We start from the raw sequence: 20,069 nt of genomic DNA on the forward strand, positions 1-20,069 counted from the left end.
ATGTACACCTTTATCTATATGAGGCATTATAAAAATTGCAACCTTGGACTCATGAGCCAAAATGTCGGGCTACCCTCTTGTTGATTGCAACAAAACAACACAAAACAAAACTTGCCAGCAGAGTCACCTCCTGTTCCACAGATAGCCTCTTGACATCCAGCAATGTGAGAATGGGTTAGATGTGAGTCCTGCCTATACTCACTTATTTTTTTTCTAATTATGCCTGCAATACATTATATTACTTGAAAAAAAGAAAGACAATATAGACGAGCCAAAGGAAAAAAGTCTTATTCTTAAGCCCATATTGTATAAATTGCCACTGTTAACATTTGGTGTCTATATCCCCTCAGATTTTAAAATATGTATTAAATGTAATACAGTTATGTATTAAATATATTAATATTTATATCATCTATTTATAAATATCACATGCTTACAAAATGGGATTGTACTATAAATAACACTTTATAGATCTACAATATCCTTTTTATGACTGCAAATTATTCTAGCATATTGGTATATTTATGTTTATTTAATGAATCCTCTTTTTTCAGATATTTAGGCCATTTAGAGTTATTATCATTATAGATATTACTGAGATCAATGTTTCTGTCACACTTGTCTGATTATTTTCTTAGGATAAATTCCTAGGACAGGACTTGTTAGTCAAAGGGCTTGATTATTTTTAAGACTTTTATTTGTGTCGCCAAGCTCCTCTGCAGATGACATTTTCCTTAGCAGGATGTGAAATTGTGGGTTCACCCATATCTTTACCATAGTGGGATTTAGAATTCTTATTTTCTTGCTGGAATTTTTCTTTTCTATTGTGGTAGAGTATATATAACATAAAATTTGCCATCTTAACCATTTTTAAGTTCAGTGGCATTAAGTACATTCACACTGTTGAGCAGCCATGACCAATTCCATCTTCAGAATTTTCCATCATCCCAAACTGAAATTCTGTACCCATTAAATACCACCTCGCTATTTCTCCTCCCCCCAGCCCCTGGTAACCTCTATTCTACTTTCAGTCTCTATGAATTTGCCTATTCCAGGATCCTCATATGAGTGTAATCATACAGTATTTTTCCTTTTGGTGGCTTTCCAGACCAAAGCAAGCAAGGAAGCCCCACGTTTCTTTTCTTTTCTTCTTCCAAACTTTTATTGTGGCAACATACACATAACTTAAAATTTACAATCTTAACCATTTTTAAGTGTGAAGTTCACTGGTATTAACCACTTTCATAATGTTGTGCAACCGTCACCATCATCCGTCTCCAGAATTTTTTTCATCTTGTAAAACTGAAACCCTATACCCATTAAACAATAATTCCCCATTACCCCCTACCCCCAGTCCCTGGTAACCACCATTCCACTTTATGTTTCTATGATTTTGACACCTCTAAGTACCTCATATAAGTGGAAACATAAAATATTTTCCTTTTTCTGACTGGCTTATTTCACTTAGCATAACTCAAGATTCATCTATGTTATAGTATGTGTCAGAATTTTCTTCCTTTTTAAGCTTGAATAATATTTCACTGTATGGATATACCACATTTTGTTTATCCATTCATCTGTCAATGGACACTTGGGTTGCTTCCATCTTATGGCTGTTGTGAATAATGCTACTATGAACTACTACTGTTCAAATCCCTGCTTTCAATTATTTTGGGTATATACCCAGAAGTGGAATTGCTGGATCATATGGTAATTCTATTTTTTATTTTTTGAGAAACACCATACTATTTTCCATAATGGCAGCACTATTTTACAATCCCACCAGCAGTGCACAAAAATTCTTTCTCCACATCCTTGCCAGCAATTATTTTCTTCTTTTTTTTTCCCAACAATAATCATCCTAATGGATGTGAAGAGGTGTCTGATTGTGATTATGATTTGCATTTTCCTGATGATTGGTAATGCTAGCATCTTTTTATATGATTATTAGAATTATTTTTAAAATTTGCTGATTTTGTCCCTATTTCAGTTTGGTTCAGTTCAGTTCACTGCAATTTAATTCACATGTATTTTCACACTCTTTCCTAGAGAGCTGTAACTCTTGTAAAACAAAGAACATCTGGAGATGCAGGAGAATGGCCCAATCAATTATCATACATACACACTATGGAATACTAGCGGCCATTTCAAAAAACAAGGCAGGATCCGGCCCCGCGGTGTAGTGGTTAAGTCTGGCATGCTCTGCTTTGGCGGCCTGGGTTCATGGGTTCGGATCCCAGGCGTGGACCTACACCACTCATCAAGCCATGCCATGGCAGCGACCCACATACAAAATACAGGAAGACTGGTGCAGATGTTAGTTCAGGGCAAATCTTCCTCAAGCAAAAAAAGAGGAAGATTGGCAACAGATGTTAGCTCAGAGCTCACCAAAAAACAAACAAAAAAAACTATACAAGAAAAAAATAAGGCAGTTATTGATATATAAGAAAGTTTTCCTCAACATATTGTTATGTGAAAAGAGCTTTATAGGATTCTATATTCTAACCAATCCCCTACAGTGAACATTTAGATTTTTTCTAGTTTTTTACTCTAATGCGTAAATATTTTTGCTCACCTGTGTGATAGACACCTTAAAGTTGGAATTGCTGGGTCAGAGAGGACACATTTAAAAATTTGATAGATATTGCTAAATTACCAGAAAAATGTACACTCCTATTAACAATGTACTAGAGTGTCCATTTTCTCTTATCCTCACCAACACTGGATATTGTTAACCTTCTAGACATCTGACAATGTCACAGGTAGAAAATATCTTATTTTAATTTTTTTTTTGATTATTAAGATCTTACTTTTGCAGTGGTGGCAGATACCCTTGGGTGGAATAATACTGGGACTTGTTTCATAAGAAACCACCCTGTAGATGAATTCATTAGAACCTCAGAGTCCTCGACAACTAGCTGAGAGCAGGATCTGAGGAGCCAGAATTTACATGGGGAAGGAAAAGTGTAGAACTGGGATTTTCGGTTTAGCTTGGGGAAGTCAGGCATGGAGTCCCCAGAGGGATCTGAAGGCAGCACAGGCAACAGGAGCAGGCCTCAAGCTGAGCGAGGAGAGAGAGGAGCAAAAGTGCAGTGGAGAGGCTCAGCGGTCCTGTGAGCGGAGGGAACCCACTGAGCCAGGAGCCAGGGGTCCAAGACCCTAGTCCCAACCCTGCCACTGATTCATTGTAGGACTTATCAGTCCCTGTCCCTCTGAGCTGCAGTGTCTGTCTGACAAGTGAGGGGTGGACTGCATGCCCTTCAGGTCCTGTGACCACAGAAAAGCTCCCAGTAGCTGGCCCAGGAGGCTGAGGCTGCTGCCTTTCAGTCTCTCCTATAAAAGGGAGACAGTGTCCCCTGCCCTACCTCTCTGACCTCACAGGGCTGTTGTGAGGTTATTGTGAGATGAGAAGTGGGAAAGTGCTCAGTGAACAGAAAAGAGCAATGCAAATGTAAGGGCTGGTCTTTTCCTTTTTTACTAATTAACTATGTTAAGGGACAAGTTACATACAATAAAATACACAGATTTTTTTTTTTTTTGTGAGGAAGATTAGCCCTGAGCTAACATCCATGCCCATCTTTCTCTACTATATATGGGATGCCTGCCACAGCATGGCTTGATAAGTGGTGCATCAGTGTGCATCCAGGATCCGAACCTGTGAACCCTCAGGCAGCCGAAGCGGAGTGCATGCACTTAACCACTGCACCACCAGGCCAGCCCTAAAATACACAGATTTTAAGTGTACAGTTTGGTGAGTTTTGACAAATGTTTACACCCATGTAAACCACCATCTCAATCAAGTTATAGAACAATTGCCAAGACCCCAGAGAGTTCTCTCCTACCCCTCTGCAACCAGTCACCACTCTCCTGCCCTAGACAACTATGATCTATTTTCTGTCACCATAGACCAGTTTGCCTGTTCTAGAACTACATACAAATGGAATAACACAGTATGTATTCTTTTACGTTTGCCTTCTTTTCTCAATTGAATGTTCATGAGATTCATCCATATTACTCTATGTATCGGCAGTTTGTTCCTTTCATTGAATGGATATACCACGATTCGTTTATCCACTTACATGTTAATGGACATTTGGGTTGTATCTAGTTTCTGGCTATTATAGATAAAGCTCCTATGAACATTCGTGTACAAGTCTGTCTGTGGATGTATGTTATCTTAGTCTGATTGGGCTGCTATAACAAAATACCACAGACTGGGTAGCTGATAAACAACAGACATTTATTTCTCACAGTTCTGGAGGCTAGAAAGAGATTAAGAGGCTGGAAAGAGATCAAGGCGCCAGCGTGGTTGAGTTTTGGTGAGGACCTTCTTCCTGGTTTACAGCTGGCACCTTCCCTCTGTGTCCTCACATGATAGAAAGGGCTAGATGATCTCTCTGGAGCCTCTTTTTATAAGAATACTAACCCTATTCATGAGGGCTCTGCCCTTGTGATCTAATCACCTTCCAAAGGCCTGACTTCCTAATACCATCACCTTTGGGGGATTCAACATATGACTTTTGTGGGACACATTCAGACTATAGCATATGTTTTTATTTCTCTCTTTTTTTTTAAATTTTTTGTTTATTGCAGTAACATTGGTTTATAACATTGTAAAAATTTCAGGTGTACATCATTGTACTTCTATTTCTGCATAGATTACATCATGTTCACCACCAAAATACTAATTACAACCCATCACCATACACATGTACCAAATTATCCCTTTCACCCTCCTCCCTCCCCCCTTCCCCTCTGGTAACCACCAATCCAATCTCTGTCCCTATGTGTTTGTTTATTGTTGTTATTATCTACTACTTAATGAAGGAAATCATACGGTATTTGACCTTCTCCCTCTGACTTATTTCACTTTGCATTATGCCCTCAATGTCCATCCATGTTGTCACAAATGGCTGGATTTCATCGTTTCTTATGGCTGAGTAGCATTCCTCTTGAGTAAACACTTAGAAGTGCAATTGCTGGGTCATAGGATAGGTGCAAATTTAACTTTATAAGAAATTGTGAGAGTTTGTTTTGAACAATGTTTTTGGAGAAAGCAGGGCATTGGATGAGGAGCTCAGAGACCATGCCATGACCTTGGACAAGTCACATTTCCTCTTTGGGTCTCAATTTCCACTATAGAATGAGGGGGTCGGGTGAGTGCTCTTAACCCTTTTCAGATTGAAGAGTCTATTATTCTTAGAGGTTGTGAAAATCAAAAACCTGGCACATGCCTGATTCAGGCATTAAAAGAACTGGCCCTCAAGGCCACTCACCAGCAGCTCCCTGTGCTCAAGAAGGCACAAGCAGCCCTCCCATATCAGGGCTATGTGGGCATAATCACAATGTTAATGATAATTGTATTTTAAAGAGGCCTTTGCCCCAAAGAGCTCACAACTCTTTCACATGGAGCAATGACTTTGAAGAATACTGAAGGAAGCTCTCCAAGCTCAGGTGCTTTCTCAAGGAATGGAAGTGGGGAACAAGTGAGGAGTGACTCGGGATGAGCCAAAACAAGAGATTAAATGGACCTGAGATGACTGCCGGTTGGAGAACAGAGAAAACAGGTTTTGCAGCGGCCCTCCATTGAAAATGAGGCCCTGTGGTTGGATCCAGGGCCTAAACCCATAGAAAAAAATCTGTTTTTCTTCTCCACTCTTTTCAAGCCTAACCCTGAACCACCTCCTCTCTCCCATCAGCAATTGCAGTCTCAGCAAGGATCAATTCCTTGTTCCACCTACCAGTCAGAGCCAAACTGAAGCTGGAAGGTCAACCAGCAGGCTCTCCTCCAATCACAGCATCACTCCAAAGACAGAGATTTTAGGATTTTGCATTTTGGAGCATCATGGTAGTTCTTTCTCTTAATTATAACCAATTTAGAATTGATAATTCTTCATCTCAGACTTTTATTCTGTGCTTTGGGGTTGATATTTGTGTGTATGTCTATGTGAGCATGCATTTGTGGGAATGTGTATATGTGTTTGTATATATATGGTTTCATTTTTGTACATGTTATATAACACTTGAATCAAAGTCAGCCAAAAACAGTAGGCTAAGTACTAGCTGTTCGTTGTTACACATTTGTCATTCAAGGTAGTGAGAATGACACTCCTTTTTTCTTTTCTTGCTTCCTGGTAGGATTTCCCGAAATTGGAAAAACACTGTTGAGGAGTTTACCTAAGATCCTCAGAAAATCTAAGGGATCAGGGACACTTGACCGTAGATTAGGTTTTTTCCTCTTGCTCAGACAGAAGATCATTCTTTAGCTGAGTCTCTGTCTATGGCTTTGTTTTAGCATTTTTCATGTCTCAACAGGGACAGATGAACTATCATTTGGAAAAGTGTGTGTGTGTGTATTAATATTATTTATTTATTTAATATCTCCTAAATAATTGTTTGTGTGAGTGGAGGATGAAGATCGGAAAGCACTGGGAGATCGTCCCATTGGCCGGCAGTGACTATGACTATTGGAAAGCCAGTGTAGGAGAGGAAAGCTCTTTCTGGGAAGCCAATTTTGTGGTTCACTTATCTTTACACTCATAAACATTGCCTGCGTAATCAAGTCCATTTCCTTCACTACACTTTAAGCCCAGGGTAGGTAATAAAACCAAACAGGAGCCTGAAGACCTGAGTTTCAGACTTAGCTCTCCCACCAACTCCCTGGGTGACCTTTCGGAAAGGTCCATCCTTTTTCTGGGTCTCAGTTTCTCAGTGGTAAACTGTAAGGTCTTTTCCCCATTAGGTCGTGTACCCCTGTATCTTTGCATCTTGCTATCTAACAGCACCTGGAACAGTTCCAGGCATATATAAGGCACTCAAGATATATTTGTGGAGTCAATATATTATGGAGTCAAGTTTGAAGATCTCTGAGGTCCCTAACTGGATATTCAATGATCCTAGGGTAGTGTCCATCTTCATTCTCTCCCTCTTTACCTTTCTCCTTCCCTTCCTTCTATCTGTTGATCTAATAAATAATATATTCTCATGGTTCATAAAGTACATAATGGTACATAGAGAAAGCGTCCTCGTCATCCAAATTTTCTCCCTGAAGGCAATCAATTTAGCCAGTTTCTTGTGTATCCAAGAGATTTTTTTTGTTTGTTTGTTTTTTATAAGGAGGACCAGCCCTGAGCTAACATCCATACCAATCCTCCTCTTTTTGCTGAGGAAGAGCGGCCCTGGGCTAACATCCGTGCCCATCTTCCTCTACTTTATATGGGATGCCACCACAGCATGGCTTAACACGCTGTGCGTAGGTGTGTGCCCAGGATCCGAGCCGGCGAACTCCAGGCAGCCGCAGCGGACCGCGCGCACTTAACTGCTTGCGCCACTGGGCCGGCCTCCCAAGAGATTTTGTTAAATGTACGTGTAAGCAAATATGTACCTATATTCTTACTCCAACCCCTGATGTTTTACACTAATTTTAGCATACTATATGTTGTTCTGCCCACTTCGCTTTTTTCACCCGACAAAATATCTTTGAGATCAATCCATATTGATATATAAGGGCTTTCTTACTTGTTTGTTTTCTTTTTCTTTTTTTTTTTGAGGAAGATTAGCCCTGTGCTAACATCTATTGCCAATCTTCCTCTTTTTCTTTTTTCTCCCCAAAGCCCCACTAGATAGTTGTGTACCATAGTTGTAGAGTTGTAGCTCTTCTATGTGGGATGCCGCCTCAGCGTGGCTTGATGAGCGGTGAATAGGTCCATGCCCAGGATCTGAACTGTTGAACGCTCGGCTGCCAAAGCAGAATGTGCGAACTCAACTGCCATGCCACTGGGCCAGCCCGCTTGCTTTCTTTTAATGGCTTCATAGTATTATTCCATTAAGTGGATAAACTGTAATATATTTAACCAGTCCTTTATGGATGGATGTTTAGGTTGCTTCTAATCTTTTCCCATTACAGATAATGCTGCAATAAATAACTTTGAATGTAGGTCATTTTGCTCTTACATTAGCCTATCTGTTGCATAAATTCTTAGAGGTAAAATTGTCGGGTCAAAGGGTATGTGCATGTATAATTTCTAAAATAGGCTTTATTTTTTTTAGAGCAGTTTTAAGTTCACAGCAAAATTGAGCAGAAAGTACAAGGAGTTCCCATATCCCACCCCCTCCCCTGCCCCAACCCCAACACACACACACACACACACACACACACACACACACACAGCCTCTGTCACCATCAACTTGCTGCACCAGAGTGTTACATTTGTTACAATCAATGAACCTATATTGACACATCATTATCATCCAAAGTACACAGTTTATATTGGGGCTCACTCTTGGCACTGCACATTCTATAAGTAAGACAAATGTATAATGACACGTATCCACCATTATAGTATCATACAGAATAATTTCACTGCCCTAAGAATCCTCTGTGCTCCACTTATTCATCCCTCCCTTCACCCCCCAAACTCTGGCAACCACTGATCTTTTTACTGTCTCCGTAGTTTTGCCTTTTCCAGAATGTCATATAGCTGGAATTATACAGTATATAGCCTTCTCAGATTGGCTTCTTTCACTTATTAATATACATTTAACATTCCTCCATGTCTTTTCATGGCTTGATAGCCTATTTCTTTTTATCACTGAATGCTATCCCATTGTCTGAATTACCACAGTTTGTTTATTCATTCATTTACTGAAGAACATCTTGGTTGCTTCCAAGTTTTGGCAATTATGAATAAACCTGCTATAAAAATCTGTGTGCAGGTTTTTGTGCAAACGTGTCTTCAACTCCTTTCCGTAAATACCAAGGAGCACAATTGCTGGATTGTATGGTATAAGTATGTTATTTTTGTAAGAAACCACCAAACTGGTTTCCAAAATGGCTGCACCATTTTGCATTCTCTCCAGCAATGAATGAGCATTTCTGTTGTTCCACGTCTTTGCCAGCATTTAGGGTTGTCAGTGTTTTGGATTTTGGCCATTCTAATAGGTGTGTAGTGGTATCTCGTTGTTGTTTTAATTCGCAATTCCCTAATGACATATGATGTTGAGCATCTCTTCATATGCTTATTTGCATATCTTTACTTGCATGTCAGAAGATGTCTATATATCTTCTTTGATGAGGTGTCTGTTCAGATCTTTTGCCCATTTTTTAATCAGGTTGTTCATTTTATTGTTGAGTTTTGAGTTCTTTGTATAGTTTGTATAACAGTCCTTTATCAGACGTCTTTTGCAAATATTTTCTCCCAGTCTGTGGCTTGTCTTCTCATTTTCTTGATGTAATTTTGATTTATATTCTCAAATTACTCTCTTAGAGGTGGTACCAATTTATGCTCCCACCTGTAATGTATGAGAATACGTTTCCTCTTACAACACAATGTATTACCAATTTGTTTGTAATCTTTTCTAGTCTGATAGGTGAAAAATAGTATCTCACTGTAGTTCTAATTTGCATTTATCTAATAAGAGAGAGATTGGGTATCTTTTAATGTGTTTATGTGCCATTTGTATTTTCTTTGATATAAACTGTTTATATTTTTTGTTCATTTTTCTGTTGAAATTGGTTCTTACAGTTGCTTTCGATGGTGAGACTGTGGGTGAGCAAATCCTGTGGGCCATTTCAGAGCAGAGCTCAATATTCTCAAAATCTCCTCTCTTTGCACTCTTCATTTATATTCACTTTTTTCGCATTTGGACCCATTCACTGCCAGCATCCTCTGTGGCTCAAGGTCTTGAATTTTCAGTGACTCTGTTTTTGCTGTTTTGACTGATATTATGGTTGTTGCATATTTGATAATGAATGCGGTTTTTACCCAACTTGAATCACTCCCTTCCCAGGGTTTCCACTCTGGGAAACCCCATTCTTCTTAGTCAGCAACGCCTTAAGGTCTAGTACATAATCCTTTTACTGATGCATGCCAACTGTGATCATGAAATAGAACAGAGTTACTCATCTTTATGAATATTTTGAAATTCCCTTCAACTCAATACCACTTCCATTGTTATAATGGAGTCACTGTTACTTCTCAGTATCTCTGATGTCTGGTGTGTCATGTGGATGGAAAGTGTCACAGCCAGGACAGGAGACAGATCTCCTAACTCCCAGTTCGGAGGTCTTTCATTTATCTATCCGTCCATCTGTCAATCCATCATCTATATATCCAGCCATCCATTCAACCACCTACCCATCCTGTGACTACTCCTTATTTCAAAAAGGACAAAAAAATACCTACACACCCATGTTCATAGCAGCATTATTTGCAATGGCTAAAAAGTGGAAGCAACCCAAGTGTCCACCAATGAACAAATGGATAAACAAAATGTGACATATACATACAATGGAATTATTTAGCTTTAAAAAGGAATGAAATTGTGACAGGTATTACAACATGGATGAACTTTGAGGACATTATGCTAAGTGAATTAAACCAGTCACAAAAGGACAAATACTATATGATTCTACTTATATGAGGTCCCTAGAGTAGCCAAAGTCGTAGAAAGTAGAATGCCATGGGCTGGATAGGGGTGGGAGGATGGGGAGTTATTGTTTAGTGGGTACAGAATTTCAGTTTTGCAAGATGAAAGGAGTTCTCTGGATGGATGGTGGTGATGGTAGCACAACAATGTGAATGTACGTAATGCCACTGAACTGTACACTTTAAAATGGTTAAGATGGTAAATTTTGTGTTATGTGTATTTTACCACAATTAAAAAAACACCTACAGTAAGATTTATTTAGTCAACAAATATTTATTGAGCTCTGTATGTTCCAGGCCATGTGTGCTAGGCACTGGATATATACCCTCAGACAAGAAAGACATGGAGGTTGCCTTCTAGTGAGGAAGACAGGCAATAAACAAATAAGCAAAGAAATCAACAAGATATTTATATTTTGTTATGAGTACAATGAAAGTCACAGACTGGGGTGGGGTGGGGTTAGGGTGGTCAGGGAAGGTGATTCTTAACTTTTTTTTTGAGTCACTGATCTTTCTGAGGATCTCAGGAAAGCCATGGACCCTCTCTCCCAGAAAACAATAATCTGACCACAATTGTGTACGCAAGTTTAGGGAGTCCATGGATGTTCAAAACCCACCTTGAGGGGTCCATAAATTTAAGGTCAGGAACCTCTGTTTTACTGGCTCCCCAGTGTTCTATGGGATGGATTCCAGGATGCTTAGTATGCCACACGAGGACCCCTGTGGTCCAATTTCTGCCCACATCTCTGACTTTATCTTCTGCTGTTCTGCCCAGCCATGCAAACCACAAGCACTTACCGTTCCCTGAATACGCATGCTGTGTGCTCTCACATCTCAAAACCTTTCCCCAACTGTGTTGCCTCAGGAACTCCAACTTATCCCTAAAGACTCAGTGCAAATATCCCCTCTTAATGATTATTCCTTTTGCCCCTCTCTCTACATCCCTTAGCAAGACAAAGTCAGACATGTTCTGCCCCACCTTGCCTCACCATCAGAGCATCTATCACATTATAATTGTTTGTGTTCATTATTTTAATTCGTTTATTCACCCAGCTATTATTTATTGAGCACCTACTATATGCCAGCTCCAGTCCTAGGCACAGTGATGGCCAAGAGACACTGGCACTACCCTCATGAAGCCTATAGTATAGTGGAGACTATAGATATTAAACCTATAGTTTTACAACTAAATGTGAACTGAAAATTGAGACAAGTGTAGGAAGGATGAGAATAGGGGTTGAGAATAGGGTTCTCAGAGAGCTTTTAGGCTAGGGGTAGAGTGTAGGTCAGGAAGCTTCTTGAAAGAAATTTCAGCAGAGATTGAAGGATTATGAGAGTTAGCCAGGTGAAGAGCAGGGGAGAAAGTATTCTTGCATAGGGAACAGCATGTGCATATCAGATGTAAACTTTCCTTGATGGACTAGGAGGTCCCGAGGCAGAGATTGTGTCTTTTTTTCGGGGGGGGGCAGCTAGGGTGTATTTTCTTCTTTTTTTCCCCACTCACTTTATTGAGGTGTAATTGACAAAACTGTGTATATTTAAGGTGTACAATGTGATGATTTGATATACATATACGTTGTAAAATGATTGCTACAATCAAGTTAATTAACATATCCATTTTTTAATATCCAAAAAATAGAAGGAACTCGTACAATATATGAGGAACCAACAGGCACATGAAAAGATGCTCAACATCACTAATCGTCAGGAAAATGCAAATCAAAATCACAATGAAATATCATCTCACACATGTTAGAATGACTATCATCAAAAAGGCAAGAGATAACAAGTGTTGGCAAGGATATGGTGAAAAGGGAACCCTTGTGCACTGTTGGTGGGAATGTAAATTGGTGCAGCCACTATGAAAAACAGTATGGAGGGTCCTCAAAAAATTAAAAATAGAACTACCATATGATCCAGCAATTCTACTTCTGGGTATATATCCTAAGGAGATAAAGTAAAGTATCTCGAAGTAATATCTGTACTCCCATGTTCATTGCAGAGATTGTGTCATATTCAAGGCACACCCCAGTGCCTGGCATGGAGAGGATACTTTGACTGAATGAATGAATTTTCTCAATGTAGAGTTATCAGGACCAGCCATTAGATGGGAGAGAGTGTTCTTTTGATGGTGAAATAAATTCACCTTTTCATTCTCCTCAAATGACTTGTTGAACAAATGAATGAAACTCATGAAAATCTCAGGACCAGCCAACAGGTTGGGGAGAAATTATCTGGGTGGGGAATTAAATTTTTATTATCTCTAGGCCTGGTGCCTTGTGCATGGTTGTGGTTTTTTTTTTTAATTGAGATAAAATTCACATAATATAAAATTAATCATTTTAAAGGGAACAATTCAGTGGGCATCGAGTGCATGCAACTGTCACCAATACCCTGTTCCAAAACATTTTCATTACCTCAAAAGGAAACCCCATACCCATTAAGCATGTGCATGGGTTTTAAGCTCCTGAAAGGCAAGGATTGCATTTGTCTTGTTCACTTTGTATGCCTGATGCCTAGACAAATGCTCAACTGGTATTTGTTGAATACATGAATGACTTGTCATCCCCACTGAAACCTTCAGCCCCAGTGTAACCCCACTGTGGGTCTTTCAGCGGCCCAAGGATTTTTGAGCCTGGTTTTTGTGTTCCTGGAATCCCAGCCTTAGTGGTGGATTGATGGATGGGTGGCAGTTGGCTGTGTAGGAGGGTAAGGTTCACAGGTGAGAGCTCTGGTGAGTTCCTCAGGCAATGCCTGCAGGCCTCTGGCTGCCTCCTGCCAGGAGCTGCTTCTCTGTCTCATCTCACAGAGGGAGTTGGAACACATGGGGTGACAGTCACACTGAGGTATGGCTCTCAGAGAGCCGACTTCTCCAAGACCTGAGTGACAGTTAACCTTGCTACTCCACCTGCTCTCATTCTGGACTCTGGGTTTTCAGAAAATGAGAGTGTTTGGCAGAAGATAGTGCCTGTAATGCTGCAGACTTTTGCCTGCATCTGTTATAATTAATGACTCACTGAAATGCCTCATACCTACAGGCACCTGGGGCCAGGTGCCAAGCTGGGGGTGAGGTGGGAGGAGGAATAAAGGGAGACTGGCTGGGAAGTAGGCTCAGAATCAGGGCTAAGATTCACTTCCCTTTCCTTTGTCCCCTCCTCTCCCTGTTCTCTGCACCAGTGGTTAAAATATAGGCTTTGTTATTAGACCTACATGGGGTTGAGCTCCAGCTTGGCTTTTTACCAGCCTGGGCAAGTTACTTAACTCCTTTGAGTCTCAGTGTTCTCTTCCATAAAATGGGGATAACAATAGGGTCATTGTGAAGATTAAAGTTGTACCACTTGTCCCAAAACACAGTATATGTTTTGTTTTTTTGTATCTGTCTTTTGCTCGGTGAGGGTGGGCCCCCGGTTAGATGTCTTTGAGTCTAGATTAGATGATGATGAGGAAAATAAAACTTAATATTTTATTGAGCGCCAAACATGTGCTTGGCAGTGTGCCGAAATGTTTTCATACATTCTCTCATTTATCTTATATGTTATCATCCTGATTTTGTAGGTGAGGATACCAAGGCCCCCCAAAGTTAGAGAACTTGTTCCAAGGCTACCTAGGTAATAAGAGGAGGATCCAGCATTCCAACCAGGTATGCTTCCCATGCTGCTTTAGAGCTCTGGAGCTCTTTGGGGGAGGAGTGTCCAGGAAGGGGTGAGAAGCTTTATGAGCAATGGTCATGTTCCCCCTTTCCACTTAGAAATGGTGGTGAGCAATAGAAAATGTCAGCCCTGGGGCCAGCAGATGTAGCGGGGGGAAGAGACTTAGGATGAAGTGAGGTTGACAAGTTTTTGACGTGTAACTGTCCAGGGCTTATTGTCCCCAGTTTATAAATGAGAAAAGGAGGTTCAGGGAGCATCAGGGGTCTGACTAGAGTCATAGAATTGGTACCTGGATCCTTCTTAAGAGACTAGTTGGTCAAATTCTGCTAATTTGACAGGTGAGAAAAGTCTTAGAGAGGGAAGTGACTTCAAAAAAAAAAAATCAAAGCTGGAGGTATTACACTCCCTGATTTCAAAGTATACTATAAAGCTATAGTAATCAAAATAGCATGGTACTGGCAGAAAAACAGACACATAGATCAATGGAACAGAATTCAGAGCCCACAAATAAACCCACACATCTTTGAACAGCTAATTTTTGACAAAGGAGCCAAGAACATACACTGGAGAAAGGAAAGTCTCTTCAATAAATGGTGCTGGGAAAACTGGACAGCCACATGCAAAAGAATGAAAATAGACCATTATCTTACACCATACACAAAAATCAACTCAAAATGGATTAAAGATTTGAATGAAAGACCTGAAACCATAAAACTCCTAGAAGAAAACATAGGCAGTATGCTCTTTGACATTGGTCTTAGCAGTATCTTTTTGAATATGTCTCCTCAGGCAAGGAAAACAAAAGAAAAAAATAAACAAATAGGACTACATCAAACTAAAAAGCTTCTGCACGGCAAAGGAAACCATCAAGAAAACGAAAAGACCTAGCAACTGGGAGAAGATATTTGCAAATCTTGTATCTGATAAGGGGTTAATTTCCAAAATATATAAAGAACTTACACAACTCAACAACCAAAAAACAAACGACCCGATTGAAAAATGGGCAGACAGGGGCCAGCCTGGTGGCGTAGTGGTTAAGTTCATGTGCTCTGCTTTAGCAGCCTGGGGATCACGGGTCTGCATCCTGGGCACAGACTGATGCACCACTCATCAGGCCATGCTATGCTGGCATCTCACATACAAAATAGAGGAAAAAGGGCAGAGATGTTAGCTCAGGGCTAATCTTCCTCAGCAAAAAAGAGGAGGATTGGCAATGAATGTTAGCTCAGAGCCAGTCTTCCTCACACACACACACAAAAGGGCAGAGAATCTGAATAGACATTTTTCCAAAGAAGATATACAGATGGCCAAAAGGCACATGAAAAGATGTTCAACATCACTAATTATTAGGGAAATGCAAATTGAAACACAATGAGATATCACCTCATGCCTGACAGAATGGCTATTATTAAAAGACAAGAAATAAGTGTTGGAGAGGATGTGGAGAAAAGGGAACCCTCATATATTGCTGGTGGGAATATAGCCACTATGGAAAATAGTATGAAGATTCCTCAAAAAATTAAGAATAGAACTACCATATGATCCAGCTATTTCACTTCTGGGTATTTATCCAAAGAACATGAAAACACTAATTTGAAAAGATATATGCACCCCTAGGTTCATCACAGCCTTCCTCACAATAGCCAAGACTTGGAAACAACCTAAATGTCCATCAGCAGATGGGTGGATAGAGATGTAGTATATCCAATGGGATGCTACTCAGCCATAAAAAAGATGAAATCTTGCCATTTGCAAGAACGTGGATGGACCTTGAGGGTATCATGCTAAGCAAAATAAATCAGGTGGGGAAAGCCAAATACCATATGATTTCACTCGAATGTGGAAGATAAAACAACAACAACAAACAAACATATAGACACAGAGAATAGACTGGTAGTCACCAGAGAGGAAAGGGGTAGAGGGAGGGTGAGAGGGGTAAAAGAGCACATTTGTATGGTGATGGATATCAACTAGACTTTTGATGGTGAATACAATGTAATCTATACAGAAATCGAAATATAATGATGTACACGTGAAATTTATATAATGTTATAAACCAATGTTACCTCAATAAGAAAATGAAAAAAATTATATCATTTGAAAAAATAAATGCTGCCAATTTGACAGGTGAGGAAAGTCTTAGACAGGGAAGTGACTTGCCTAGGCCACTTGGTAGAGGAAGCAGCATCTGAACCCAGGCCTCCTAAATTCAGGCCATGCTCTGTTCCTGCTGCCCCAGGCTGAGGACCAGGGTTGAGGCAGTGTTCTGTGAAGACCTTTGGGGATGGTAGGCTGGGGCATTTTACAGTGTCTTGCCCCGCAGCTCCTCCTTGAAGCCTGTCTGAGATTTGGGATCTAGAGGAAAGAGCTACAGCTCACCACCAAGCAAGCTGGGTTCTGGTCCCAGCCCGAAGGTGACATACATGGTGGGCACTCAACAAGCCTCTGTTGGATCAAATTGGATCCCCACTATAGAGGTGATTCTCAGAGAACGTAGGGACTTGCCCAAGGTCACCCAGCATGACAGAGGCCTACCCAGGGCTCAGACACTTGGATGGGAGCCACAAGGGGACAACCTGCTGTTGACTTCAGCTTTAGAGGGAGGGTCAGGAGCACTTTGTCCCTCTCAGTTTTCTATCTTCTCCCTTACTCCCCCCATGCCCAGCCACCGGCTTGGGGGCAGGGGGCAGGCAGCCCGAGGTCAATTCACTGGTTCCCTCTCTTGGCCCTCTTCACCCACCCTCACTTCCTCTTTGCCTGGCAGCTTTTTAGCTTTTACCTCTGGGCCTGGACTCACCACCCCTAGCAGCGCCTTCCTCCCCACCCAGCCCTTCCCTAAGCATCTCCAATCCTGCTTCCTCCATCAAATCCTTCCACATACAGACTCCTTCACCATGACTGAATGCAGTTGCCAAATAAAGGCCACCCAAAGATATCAGGTCCTAATCATTGGAACCAGTAAACACTACCTTATTTGGAACAAAGGCCTTTGCAGATGTGGTTAAGTTTCTCGAGATGAGGACAGATCGTCCTGGGTTATCCTGGTGGGCCCTAAATGCCATCACCAATGTCGTATAAAGGAGAAGCAGAGGGAGATTTGAATAGACAGACACAGAAGAGAAGGCAACGTGAAGATGGAGGCAGATAGTGTGATTCCACTTACATGAGGTACCTGGAGTAGTTGAACTTACAGAGACAGAAAATTGAATGGTGATTGCCAGGGGCTGGGGAGGAGGGAATGGGGAGTTATTGTTTGATGGGTACAGAGTTTCAGTTTGAGGAGATGAAAAGGTTCTGGAGATGGATAGTGGTGATGGTAGCACAACATTGTGGATATACTTAATGCCACTGAACTGTACACTTAATGGTTAAAATGGTAAATTTTATGTTATGTATTTTTTACCACACATGTACAAAGATGGAGGCAGAGATTGGAGTGATGCAGACACAAGCTAAGGAATGCTGGCAGCCACCAGAAACTGGAAGAGGCAAGGAAGGATCCTCCCCTAGCACGTAAGTAGTGCTGCCCTGCTGACGCTTCGAAACTGATTTTGGACTTCTGCCTTCCAGAACTGTGAAAGAATAGATTTCTGTTGTTTAAAGCCACCGAATTTGTGGTACTTTGTTATAGCAACCACAGGAAGCTAACATACTAGATCAACAGCCTGCTTCCCTGGGCTTTCTACAGTTGAGCTTGCAATAAGGAAAAGGAAAGGGAAAAGGAGAGAAAATCACAGCAGCCCTCTCAGTCTCTCACCTTTGCCTTCTCATTTTCAATGAGGCCCCTTCACCGTAATCTCAGTTGGACCTTGTACGGTGATACTGTCTTTGACATTTAAGCCATTTTGCAGATGTTCAAAGGGAGGGTCATGGATGTCAAGTGAGGTGTCCATAGTCTGCTGCTGGTTGATGGCTGAGCTGAGATTCAAACTAGTCATGTGGGTCCCTTCCCCAGGCACCTTCCCAAACTCATGACCCCTGCAGCTAGACTGATTTTGCTGTGTGACAAGAGTTCAGGAGCTGGCCATCCCACCATGGGATCCCTTGCCAAGAAGCACAGTTGGCCAGTGAAAGGTGGACACTGCACATTTGGAGCCTGCTGGGAAGGAGTTCCTGGGCTGGCAGGAGTAGGTGGGACTCCTGTGGGATCTGGACATATGAGTAGTGTGGAGCGAGGCAGAGAAGAGGAGACAGAAGAGTTCTCACTTAGTGATGAGTCATTACCCTCCAAATCCTGAGTCCCTCCCCTGCCATCTGTAGATATTAGCTTATCGACCTCAGAGTCATTGGAATATTTATTCTTCTCCTAACTGTCAGGTTTAGCCAAGCATCTGTGGGCGCCTGGCCTTTCAAACTTAGGACTCCAATCTGGTCATGGATTGTGAACCTGTGTGGACTCAGGTGGGGTCTCCTTCTCATTCTCAGGCCTGTCTTTCCTCATCAGCCTCATCTTCTTCCACGGCCTGGCTGTTTGGCCAGCTTTCTTCTTTCTCTGGGGTTCTGGCAATAAGGTCCCTTTCAGTGACCAGATCCCGGTTTTGGTTGGCACCAGTGAGAGCAGGAGAGAGGCCAACAGGATCCTTACCAATGAGCAGTGACCCGGCAGCTCTGACCAGCTGTGGGGGGCAGGCGGTACATCACACCATGTTCCCCTGAAAGCGTCTGTTCAAGGGAAATGAGTTTTTTTTTTTTTTTTAAATTAGGTTGCACATGATTTTTTAAAAGATGTATAACGTGATGATTTAATATATGCATACAGTGTGATTGCCACAAGTTCACTAACACATCTATCACCTCATAGTTACCATTTTGTGTCTTTTTTTGTGGTGAGAACACTTAAGATCCACTCTCTTAGCAATGTTCAAGTATACAATACAGTATTGTTAACTATAATCACCATGCTGTCATTAGATCTCCAGAACTTATTCATCTTAAAACTGAAAGTTTGTACCCCTTGACCAACATCTCCCCATTTCCCCCACCCCCAGCCCCCGGCAACCACCATTCTACTCTCTGGTTTATGAGTTCCATTTTTTTAGATTCCACATATAAGTGAGATCATACAGTATTTGTCTTTCTGTGTTTGGCTTATTTCACTTAGCATAATGTCCTTCAGCTTCATCCATAGTGCAAATGGCAGGATTTCCTTCTTTTTATGGCTGAATAATATTCCATTGTGTATGTATGTATATATATAAATATCACATTTATCACATTATATGTGATATATCACAAATATATCACATTTTCTTAATCTATTCATCCGTTGATGAACACTTAAGTTGTTTCCGTTATCTTGACTATTGTGAACAATGTTTCAGTGACCATGAGAGTGCTGATATCTCTTTGAGATACTGATTTCATTTCCTTTGGATATATACCAGAAGTGAGATTGCTGTATCATATTGTAGCTCTATTTTTAATTTTTTGAGGAAACTCCATACATTTTCTTGGGTTTAAATTATACTTTTGGAAGAGACCAATGAGGAAGAGAAGTTGCAAAAGGGTCTCAGGCAGCCTGGAGATGGCCGTGGTGGGGGGTTACTTGCTGATGACATGCTTTTCATTTATTTTTAGCCCCATCTGGTCCCTCCCTATACATTGTAGACACCTTCCCCCGTCCATGCTTGCCTTCTCCTGGTATGTCCCTCACTCCCACGTTACTTGGCTCTCTCCTTCTCTTTCTTTTGAGCCCTGCTCAAACCAGACCTTTCCCAGGCCTTCCCTCAACCTCATCTCATCCCCAGGTCAAAATCCTTGCTAGCCATTTGGAGCATCAGTTCTTCTCTTTCAAAGCACATATCACAATTTTATGGGTATTTGTCTTATCTTTGTTGATGGTCTGTCTCCTCCACTGGCCTGGAAGCCCTGGAGGGCAAGAACCCTGTGAGTCTTATTCACAGCTGTATCCCCAGGGTTGGTGTACATGACCTGGCACATAGAAGCTGCTCTTTTGTTGCAAGAATGAATGAATGAATGGACTTTTTGGTCT

The sequence above is a fragment of the Diceros bicornis genome, chromosome 35, assembly GCF_020826845.1.
Source record: "Diceros bicornis minor isolate mBicDic1 chromosome 35, mDicBic1.mat.cur, whole genome shotgun sequence".
Taxonomy (NCBI): domain Eukaryota; kingdom Metazoa; phylum Chordata; class Mammalia; order Perissodactyla; family Rhinocerotidae; genus Diceros; species Diceros bicornis.